Source organism: Psammomys obesus, unplaced genomic scaffold, assembly GCF_907164565.1.
Source record: "Psammomys obesus unplaced genomic scaffold, mPsaObe1.curated_primary_1811, whole genome shotgun sequence".
Classification (NCBI taxonomy): Eukaryota; Metazoa; Chordata; class Mammalia; order Rodentia; family Muridae; genus Psammomys; species Psammomys obesus.
In genome coordinates, this window is record NW_026592710.1 from 4062261 (window position 1) to 4070985 (window position 8725).

An 8725-nucleotide genomic window follows, 5' to 3' on the forward strand; every position below is an offset into this window, starting at 1 on the left:
CTCAGTTTGCTTTCTGATAGAAACCAGGACCTCCTGCCTAGGCGCGGCAGTGAGCTGTGCTCCCATCAATCATTAATCAAGAAAATGTGTCCCACAGGCTGATGCGTGGAGGTGTTTTCTCGGTTGAGGTTCCCTCCAGCCCAACCTGCACAGATTCCTTTGATCTTCGTGACAACACAGGAGATGCCATAGTCTGTAGTATATCCATTTTTAATTTAATTTATTCACTCGCCTTGGAAAGGGTCTTTCTGTATTTACCAGGCTGTCCTCAAACTGCTAGTCCTCCTGCCACCCAAGAAGCTAGGTCTCCAGGTGTGGGCCACTGCACCTGCCCCGCCCACTCGGCCTCTGTGCCATCTGACCTTGGCAGAGGTAGGCCTCCGGCTTGTTGATGTGGCCCCTTTTGCTGGTTGCTCTCAAATGGCGGCGAAGCCAGGCTGGAAAACCCAGCGGAAGAAGCCGAGGGGTTTCTGCTGATCCCACAATACTGACGGCCAAGTAAGAGTTTGGAAACAAGCTCCCTCGCCTTCCGTCTCCGATTTCCTTTTCCCTCTTGTGCAATTTACTGCTGACTGTGCGATGGTTTGGCAAATGAGGCTCGATAGTGGCTTCAGCCTGTTGTCATGAACCTGGCAGGAGGACCCCGGATCTTGTTAAGTAACCCCTCTGTAGGCTCTAATTGTGTCCCTGGAGAAGCCTGGCTGGAGGGGAGGGAGGCAGGCGGTCCAGGGTGCAGGCTGTGAAGAAGCAACCCTTTCAGGAAGGCGTGCACCCGCAGTGTGGGTGCCTCTACTGTGCCCAGTGCCTGGCTGGCCTCCCGGAGTGCCGGCCCTAGCCTTGGTGCCAAGATCTGTGGCTGGTGGGGTCAGCACTGGGCAGGGAGTGTGTGCCCCAATGCCGCCTCTCAGGGTGGGCGGTGTTTGCTCGTTAGATTCAAGTCCCATTTCCTGCCTATGCCAGGAGCAGATCACATCCTCTGACAGAGCCGGAGTGCTGACGGAGGCTTGCTCTTTCCCTCCCCAGGCTCGTCAGGGCAACTGGGAGCTGTTTTCACCCTGGAGAGAGGGGCCTCCCCACGAAGGCAGGAACTCTCTCTCTGCCTTTGACGCTGACTCCTGGTGCCCGGGACAAGCGGCCTCCCTTTCCCACACAGGTTTCTAGCTCTGATGGTGGGAACTGGCAGGCTGTTTCCTTAGGCCTCTAAGAAACACGTTTACCCTGTCAGGCCTGACTCAGCACTTGCTGCTCACAGGGAATTCAGGACTATGGCTGCTTTTCTTCAACTCACACGCATTGGGTGGAGGAGTCAGGAACCCTGGGGACAGAAAGGAGGGCTCTTACCGCTAGTGCCGAATGTGTGTTGGTGAGTTCCGAAGTATCCCAGTAAATTTGCAGTTGGGTAGTTACTCTTTTTTCACAGTGAAAGCCAGGCTTTTCGGCATGGCAAACTGTCAGGTAGACTGGCTTTTCGCAGGCTTCCCCCATATTCTGTGACAAAGAATCACGACAGATCCGGTAAGCCACACCACGCCAAGATAACAGTTGGTTTGATCTCCGGCCCACAGACCCTTGAAGAGCCAGCCTTGTGTTTGACTGTTTAGAAGGCAACAACACTTGGCATCTTTGCAGTCTCCCCTCTACACAGAACTTCCCGTGATGGGGAGCGTCCTGGTGTTGCCATCGGAGAAAGCCTATTGTTGTTCGGTTGTGTGATTCTTGCCAAGGCAAAGAGACACAAGTGTGCAGTCAGCTGGACTTTGGAGCTGTGACGCCCTACTTACATGCCTCCAGTGAGCATCCTGACACAAACCATGGGCTCCCTTCTGTGATGAACTGCAGCCTTAAACCATGGCCGGCATAAGTCCTTCCCTCCTCGCTGTTGTGAGGTGCCTTGGTGCCGCAGTGAGGAAAAACACAGCACACAGAGACTGGTGAACTGGCTTAGGGGTTGAGGGCCCTTGTTGCTCTTGCAGAGGACTCTGCAATGGGAGGCACACACCAACTCGGCTGGCTTTCCCTGGCATTTCTGACTCAGTGAGGTGGACCAGCACCTCACACATGCAGCTAGGCTAAATCAGTTCCTAGATGCTATTGGTGTAGCTCAAGGGCCCTTCTTTGATCTAGGCATGTAGCCTGCCAAACAAGAATGTCTCTTACTCCAAACAACCCACGTCTAACTGGCCTGACTTCTGAAACTTGTCATGCCTTTGTGGGACCCTTCACAGCCAGAAAAACCAGCAATGAGTGGCAAAGGCCATCTCTGAAATCACCCCTTTGCTTCTCCTTTGAGCAGCACATGCAGACTGTGGTCATGGAAAGCAATGGGCTGTGTTGTAGCCGAATTTTAGTCTCCTTACAGAACTCACAGCTGCCACATTACCAGCGTTCATCCAGTATGCTATCAACCCTCCATCAACCGGGCACGTTCCTGAGAAAGTTTTCTTAAAGTGAGAAACAGTTATCTGGGTTCTGATAATGTTATCTGATAATTATTAACTGTTATCAGATAACAGTTATCTGATAATATTGTCAGCTCACAATATTATCCCAACGCTCAGGACAATGAGGCAGGAGGATCGCTTCAAGTCTGATGCCAGTCTGGGCTACATAGCAAGTTCCAGGAGAGCCTGGACTATAGAGCGAGACTGTCTTGAAGCAAAACAAAACAAAACAAATCATAAAAGGACAGGGTGTGGCCAGTTCACACAAAGCCTGTCTTGAGATGTGGGCTGCCCACCTGCGACGCCAGAACCAAGAGGTGAAAGCAGGAGGACTGGGAGTTTAAGGCCACCTCCAGCTGCATAGGCTGTTTAAGGTTGGCCTGAACTACATGACAGTCCCTCGGCCCCTCCCTTTTTTGGCTTGTGGTTTGCTATGCACTGGGGACCTGTGACCGAGCAAAGGCGATCAACTCAGGGTTGCTGCAGAGGGAGGGGTAAAGGAAAGCAAGGAGAGAGAGAGAGGTGGGGAGGGAAGAGAGAGAGAGGAGGGGAAGAAGGAGGGGAGAGAGAGGAGCAGAGATGGAAGAGGAGTGAGGGATAGGGAGGGGAGAGAGGGAGGAAAAAGGGAAGGGAGAGAGAAAGGGAGAGGGAGGGACAGAGAGGAGAAGGAGGAGGAAGAGGAAGAAGAAGAGGAGGGAGAGGAGGAGTAGTAGTTAGGGACCGTGGTCATCTTTGAAAGCTCAGGGCCTTTCTTTCTTTCTCCTTTGTTGGATCAGTGGCCACAGTGCTGTTCTCCCCTCCTCAGGGAAAGTCTGCCTCAGGGTCTGTGCCATAGCTTTTCCCTCTGCCCAGAAAGCTCCTCCCCAGTATCCTTTGCTTACAGCTGTGTTTACACTTATAACTCTGCCCTTCATACTGCACCCCTCTCCCCTCACCACCTTGTTTCATGTCTTCTACTACCTGATATGTCTAACAGGTCTCTCTGTGTAGCTCTGGCTGGCCTGAACTCACCATGTAGACCAGGCTGGCCTTAAACTCAGAGATCCACCAGCCACAGCCTCCTGAGTGCTGGGATTAAAGGTGTGTGTCTCCATGTCTGGCTGATATGTATATTTTAGACTCTATTATCTCTGTATGCATTAGGTACTTGTCTCATCACTGTAACCCGATGGAAGCAGCTAAGGGGAGAAAAGCCTTCCTTTGGTCTACAGTTTGGGGGTCTCGTCCATCACAGTGGGGAAGTCTTGGCACAGGAGTGTGGGTTCTTCTCATCGGAGGCTGGGGGTGAGTCTCATGGTTGGACAAAGTTGCATGTCGTGCTTATGCTGGGCCTCATCCTGAGTCAGGTGCAGACAGTGAGAGCTCTCCTGAGTGCTAAATGCCTACTGTATACTTCTCACAGAGAAGATACACAGAGCCAGCTCATGTGATCTCATTTGCAACAAGAAGACAAAAAGCTTGATTCTGTACCTTAAATACTCCATTAAAACCTTCTTCCAGTCAGCCTGGAGACACAACCATATGGCTGCCATCTTTGAAAACAAGAAGAGCCCAGTTCTCCCTTTGTCTTCTGTCTCCCTCTTCCATCTCAGCTCTTACAGCTATTGCAGCTGGGACACCGCTTCCTCCTTCCCTGGTCACCCTTCGCCTCCATGCTCTCCGGCAGCCGCCCTCGGGCCTCCGCAGGCAGAGTCACTGCTAGGATGGACCTCTAACCCAATTCTTCATTCTGTTTTTGTGTTTATGTATTGTGTGTGCACGGTGCTGTATGAGGGGGTCAGGGGACAATGTTCAGGAGTTGGTTCTCTCCTTCCTTCGTGGTTCTAGAGACTCCACCATCAGGCTCGTGTTAGCTGCCGAGCCATCTCACCAGCCTCTGGTTTGTTTTGAGATAGATAGGGTCTCACTTCATGCAGGCTGCTGAAAACTCACTCTGCAGCACAAGATTTCACACTTGTTGTTGTTTAAGAGTCTTACTGTCCTGGAACCCACTATGTAGAACAGGCGGGCCTCGAACTCACGTGGGTCTTCCTGCTTCTTCCTTCTGGGTGCTGGGATTAAAGGCATCTGCTACCATAATCAGCAATTCTGGGACTTAACAGTCATCCTGCCCTAATCTCTCGAGTCCTGGGATCACCACACCTTATTAATTAGTGATTGGGGCTGAGACGGTTCAGAGGTGAAGAGCACTGGCTGCTCTTCCAGAGGACCCAGGTTCAGTTTCCAGTACCCACATGGTGGCTCACAACCCTATGTAACTCTAGTTTTAGGAGGTATGATGCCCTCTTCTGATCTCCATGGACACCAGGCATGAACAATAGGGCACAAATGTATAACCAAGCAAAATACTCATACATCCAAAAAAAAAAAAAAAAAAAACTAAAAAAGAAATAATGATTGTATTATTTGGAAAGCTTAAAAAAGACTTTAAAAATTCAGATTCTCATTTGTTTATTTATGTATGTATTTATTTATTCTTGTATATGTTTGCCTACATATGTGTGTGCACCATGTGGATGCAGTGCCTGTGGAGGCCAGAAGGGGGCATCAGATCCCTTGAAATAGGAGTTACCTGGCTGCTGGAACCCAAACCTGCCTTCTTTGGAGGAGCAGCCAGTGCTCTTAACCACTGAGCCATCTCTCCCACTCCTTTATTTTGTCTCTTCCCTCTTTTTTTTTTCTTGGAGCTAAGCTCTTACAGTTAAATGTCATGTGTAGGTAGATTCTCCCAGGCTGTGTTGCCTGATGCTTTTATCCCTTTTCACATAGGTAGGAATATCAGATAAACAATTTTCAGATGCTAAGGAAAATTAAACTTCCAGCTTCAGGATCACTCAGTTACTGTGCGTGATTGCCCAAAATACCATCCTTTAATATCACCTAATAGTTTGTGGTTTTCTTATCTTTCATTTTTCTTCAGAAAAAAAAAAAAAAACATCCTTTGAATAATGAGAATTAATTTTAAAAACAGAATTACTGCTTTTAAAAATGACACACTTAAAAATATAAAAGAGGAAACTGCATGCATACTGAAAGGAAATCTCATCGTGTGGAGAGGTTTTAGCAAGAGGTCTCTCTCTTCCTCCTGACTCTGGGATCCCAGGACTTTAATTCACAGGCATTTGTAAACCTCTCTGGGTTTTTTTTTTTTTTTTTTTTTTTTTTCTTGTTGTTGTTTTGAGACAAGATTTGACTATGTAGCCCAGGCTAGCTGGGGCTTCTCAATGCTCTTGCTTCAGCTTCCCGAGTGCTGGGATTATAGGTGTGTGCCGCCACCTGGACTTCCCACTGCTTTAAAAAATGCTCACAGCCAGTTCTTTCACACCTGGGTTTTTTTCATGTCGCCATATGTCTTGGCAGTTCGCTGCTGTCAGTCAGAGGGAGCAACCTCGTCCGTCTTCCTGTGTACAGCCTGTTAGCTGGCACTTCCCTGCCCCAGCGCTTGGGCTGGCAGGGCCCAGGCTGCAGCCAGTCCGGAGTTGCTGGAAATCTTCCAGACTTTGCATGCTATGGCCACCGCCCACTCTGCTTCCCAGAGAAACACTCTGTGTTCCTCCTAACATAAAGTCATTCTTGAAGCAGGTTCTCCCGGCAGAGGCTCCCCTGCTTCCCGAGACAGAGCCCCGTAGACACTCTCCTCCCTTTAAAATAAACCGAAACCAAAACCGAAGTGTTTTCAGATAATGTAATTATATTATTTTCCCTTTATCTTTCCTCTCTCCATACCCTCCCATGTACCCACCTTTTCTCTAATTTTAAATTTTTTGGCCCCTTTTCCATTAATTGTTAATACTTAAATCATGTATAAACCTATATCAACAATAAGTATATTGTTATATATACAATATAAAATATTAATATATACTATAGTAATATAATATTTTATATTAATTTCAGCAACATATATCTAAATACCAAATATATATATATATATATAATACCAAAATACAACCTGCTGGATCTGTATAATGTTACTTGTATGCATGTATACATGTATTTATACATATAAATACATGTATTTTCAGGGCTGACAATTTGGTGTTAGGTAGCTGTTTGGTGGGCTCTCTCCCGGGAAAGACTCTTTGTCCCTCTCTCGGCATTCCTTAATTGCCTGAGGTCTCTGTTTAGAGTTGAGGCCTCGTGAGCGCTCCTCTGTCCATATTGCCTGTGCTGGGATGACCTTCTCCTGCTTCATACAATGTGCCGGAAGGTCATCCCAGTAGCATGTGTGTCCGCGTCTTTGTTCAGGTCATGCTTGGCAGCCATGTTGATGAGACTTCATGAGTGTGGCCTCTGACAGCCCCCTGCTCCTCTGGCTCTTACAGTCTTTCTGCCCCCCTCTTCCAAAATGATCCCTGAGCCTCACAGGTCTGGGCAGTGTTGTAGACAGGCCCTGTGCTCCGCAACCCTGCGTTTTGATTGGCTGTGGTTTTCTGTAATGGTCTCCAGCTATTGCGAAGAGAAGTTTCTGAGCTGAGGGGCGAGAACCACACTTATCTGCCCAGACTTCAGAGAAGGATGCTCAGGGTCTGGGTCGGGAACTACCCAGTTTTAGGAAGCGCGGCCACACCGCCTGTGGGGGCATCTCAGGGACGCGCGAAGACAGAAGGGCAGGAGGTACCAGCCCTGCAGATGAGGTACCTGGCGTTCAGTGGTGTTGCGCGATCCAGCGGGAGCGACGGGAGGGCGTGGATGCAGTTTGGGGCCAGTGTGCGTTTGCGTCCCACCAGACAGTGGTCTGCCTCTGAGGAAACAGAGGAAAGGAAGGTGGGAGGGAGGCGTGTTGGGGATTACGGGTGGAGTGTCACAGAGTGTTAGGTAGTGATTTCCTCAGAATTGAAATACTCCTTTCTGAAAGGAGGAAGGAGGCTCATGAGACTCCGTGGGTAAACAACTTTACAAATCCCAGGGAGCTGAGACATAGCACATCCCCAAGGTCCCTCCCCAGGGCTGAGCAGCGGCTGGGGAGAAGGGAAGAGGCAGCTGTACCTGGCAACCATTTCTTCAAGCAGACCAGCCACGCTGCTTCCCAGGTGCCCCAGGCTTCAGCTTTGTAGGTTGTCACCTGTGTTGGTGGGTGTTGGTGGGTGTTTTGGTGGTGCAGCTGCCTTTGAGTCATCGGTGCTCCTGTAAGCAACCCCACCCACGGATCCTCCTGTAGGTACCCCTAACCCACCCATCCTCCTGTAGGTACCCCCTCATCCACCCGTCCTCCTGTAGGTACCCCCTCATCCACCCGTCCTCCTGTAGGTACCCCCTCATCCACCCGTCCTCCTGCCAGTCACCCCCAATCCACCCCTAGCCCTGTAAACAACCCTGAAAAACTAACGGGTTTACAGGTTGGACGTTGCTGGAATCCCACGTGCTCTGCCCTTGCATCTCTGTCTGGGGTGAACTGGCATTTGTCTTACATCTTCCCAGGAAAGGGAGCTATTGTCTAATGTCCCACCATCAGAGTAAAGTGTACCCTATGTCCTCTCTGAGTGACATGTGCAAATATTCACCAGAAAAAGAAAGGAAGATGGGAGAGACATTAAAAATTAATTAATGGCCCGAACCAGAGTTTATAGATTGTTTTTCCTGCTTTTAAACAGAATCTTCCTTGCAGAGTGCCTTGTTAAATATGGGCACTGGAGGAGGAGTCGGGCGGGGACGGTCAGCATGCTTTCTTTCATTATGAATGTGGCTCCAAGCACCCAGCACAGCCAATTTGGCGGCTTGCAGCTCTGATGGTGCTCAGAGCTATTGATTTCTGCATGTGTGTTTCCACAGACTTCCTCAAAACAGACAAGCGTTCAGATTCTCCCGGCACAATCCAGATCATTCTGCCTCTTGGCAGGGAGAGCAAAGGATGAGACTGAATAGGTCAGCTTGTGCAAGGGCTGGCTTCTCCCGCTCAGCCACTCCCATTGTAGCTTCCCTAGACCCTGTCCACTATTGGGTGCAAAGGGCTAGGAGAGAGCCCCCTGGGAATCCTAGCCATGACTCACCTGCAAGTCCAGTTCTGCCCTGGGAAAGCGCTCTCTGGACCCTTCCAGCAAGCCTGCGTGGCTTGCTGCAGAAACCCACCCCAACGTGCCTTTCACACTCCTTGATTTCCTCCTGAACTTTGCCCACTGTGGCAAACACAGAAAGAGCGTTCTTCCCAGGGAGAGCCATTCATCACAGCCTTCACAGCCTCCTCTCTTGCACAAGAGTCACATCTATTGCCAATGGAAAGAGGGAGCCAACAGGTATTTTTAAAGAGCCTCTATCCACCAGAGGATCGAAGGGAAAATATCCCC

At 49.6% G+C, this 8725-nt stretch overlaps 1 long non-coding RNA gene across 1 annotated transcript; it reads right to left on the reverse strand.

The window, feature by feature from the left end:
- Window positions 1-6577: 6577 nt before the first annotated feature.
- LOC129682607 (uncharacterized) lies at window positions 6578-8516 on the reverse strand. The gene is made up of 3 exons (XR_008721011.1): window positions 8432-8516; window positions 7431-7568; window positions 6578-7185 (listed from the first exon to the last, which is right to left on the reverse strand). It is a non-coding gene; the product is annotated as an uncharacterized LOC129682607 (long non-coding RNA).
- Between the last annotated feature and the right edge of the window lie 209 nt (window positions 8517-8725).